At 39.3% G+C, this 2,252-nt stretch overlaps 1 non-coding gene across 1 annotated transcript; it reads left to right on the plus strand.

Annotated features, from left to right (window-relative positions):
- Positions 1 to 926: 926 nt before the first annotated feature.
- LOC136478698 (small nucleolar RNA R71) lies at positions 927 to 1,036 on the plus strand. Its single transcript, XR_010764415.1, has one exon. It is a non-coding gene; the product is annotated as a small nucleolar RNA R71 (small nucleolar RNA).
- The last annotated feature ends 1,216 nt before the right edge of the window (positions 1,037 to 2,252 follow it).

The following is a 2,252-nucleotide window of genomic DNA, read 5'->3' on the forward strand; positions in this document are numbered from 1 at the left end:
CGTATATTACCTTTGGCATAACATTGACACTTGCACCAAGGTGGCAAATAGTTTATTCAAAATCATGAGGTCCAATCTTGATTGGAATGACAGGTCGTCCAAAATCACCTTTCTTTTTAGGCATGGATTCATCTTGCCATCCTCCAGAACTTGCTTCCTTGTAGAAATCTACATTGTGTATCTCGATGAGGTTTGCAGTTTCTATTCCTTCCGGTTGCTCCAGAATCTTACCTTTTTTGTTTGATGGAATAGCAGCCACCAACTGAGCTATTTGTGATTTTAACATTTTATTAAAGCTAAGCTGGTTTTTCATGGCAAATGAGAAACTATCCATTTTATTGTTTATGTTTTCTAAGATTTTGTCAGTGGAAGCCAGTTTTCTAGATAATCCTTCCATAATTTTAGCTTGTCCATAGACTAAATCTTTCAAGGATGACTGATTATTGGAATTATTGTAATTATTACCTTGATAGTTACCTTGATAATTAGGCCTTTGTTGTTGACTCTATCCTTGATTCTATTGAGGACGATAGTTGTCGTTGTTGATGAAGTTCACATCCTCTTGAGTTTCGGGACAGTTGTTCCTTGAATGTCCAGTGTTTCCACATTCTTCACATGTCATGCGGGAATCATGAATGTGCACGACATCTTGCTTCTCATTGGCTCGGTCTTCGAGCCTCTTCATTAGTAGGTCCATCTTGGCAGACAGCATGTCTACTTCCTTGACTGTATGCATACCTCCGCTTCTCTTGCGGGGTTGAAGACGTTCTTCAGACCATCCTTGGTTGGAGGCCATCTTCTCAACAAGAGTTGTTGCTTGTAGGATTGTGAGTGATAAGAACGCTCCTCCAGCAGCAACATTCATATTTTCACAGGTGCTATTAGTCAATCCGTGGTAGAAAGTCTGCATGAGTAGCCAATTCTCCATCCCATGATGTGGACATTCTGATATGTAATCTTGAAAAGCATTCCCATGCTTCAGGGACAGATTCATCTTGTTGTTGTTGAAAGCTTGAAATTCTTCCACGTAGAGCGTTGGTTTTGCCCACTGGAAAGAATTTTGATAAGAAAGCATTGGAGCACTTTGCCTAAGAATTGATGTTGTCTTTATTGGCGTAAAACCATTGCTTTGCCTTCCCCAAAAGTGAAAATGGGAAGAGGCGAAGTAATATGGCATCCTGAGGACTCCTTTGATGGTGAAAGTGCTGCAAATCACCAGAAAATGTTGGAGATGAACACTCGCATCTTCATGTGCCTTTCCACAAAACTAGTTGGCTTGCACCATGTTGATGAGAGATGGCCTGAGTTCAAATGCATTATCTCTGATGTTAACCGTCGGTCCAGTGCGGATGTTGGCCGCACTTGGAGCAGAGAATTCACGGAGGGTATTTTCAACCATGGTCTCAAAAATTGGTGTTGAGCAATCTTCTGTCTGTTTTTCTTCCGAAGCTGAAGCTGAAACTTGCTTGGATTTTTGAGCTTTAGTCCTTCTAATCAGTGCTTCTGGATTTTCAATGTAGTTTTTCGGAAGGTCAAAACCAGACATACATTACCCTGCATAAGATATGAATAGACAAAATAAGGGTAAGCCTGCTAGAGCAGTGGTGAATGGTTTTTTATCACATCCATAAGTTAAAGTTTATCAATACTCTTTTGATTGCCTAGCTATCTTCCTCGGCAATAGTGATAGAAATGCTTGTTGATATTTCTTAGCATCACTACTAAAGATGTAATCTCCAGCAATGACACCAGAAATGCTTGTGGTATTTATGTGACTTAGAAAGATATGAAATTCTATAAGCGCACAGATATATCATTGTAGCACTTCACGGGGAGTATTCTAGGTATCGTTATTTATATTTTTACCACAGGGAAGGACTGTCAAAGAATATTGATTACTTTCTTATGATGGATCAATGAACGAAACACTTACTCTAAACAGGGGTAAACCAAAAGATAGAATAATATATAAATGATAAATTCAACACTCAGAGTACTCCATAAGATAGCAATAGCAAGTCTAAGTAGATACAAGAAAGATTAATTCCTAAGTTATTCTAGTCACAAGTCAAAGCATACAATGATGTGCATATATACTTAGCAATAGCAAAAGATTAACTCCATATCTATGCATAAGGGACATTACTAAAGAAGAGCAAGAACATAGCTTGACTACTTCCATCGCAACCGGGTCCTACTTGGCCTACAGACGGGAGGTGGACTACAAAGGACTCAACGAGGCTGTCACCCTC

Source organism: Miscanthus floridulus, chromosome 8, assembly GCF_019320115.1.
Source record: "Miscanthus floridulus cultivar M001 chromosome 8, ASM1932011v1, whole genome shotgun sequence".
NCBI lineage: Eukaryota > Viridiplantae > Streptophyta > Magnoliopsida > Poales > Poaceae > Miscanthus > Miscanthus floridulus.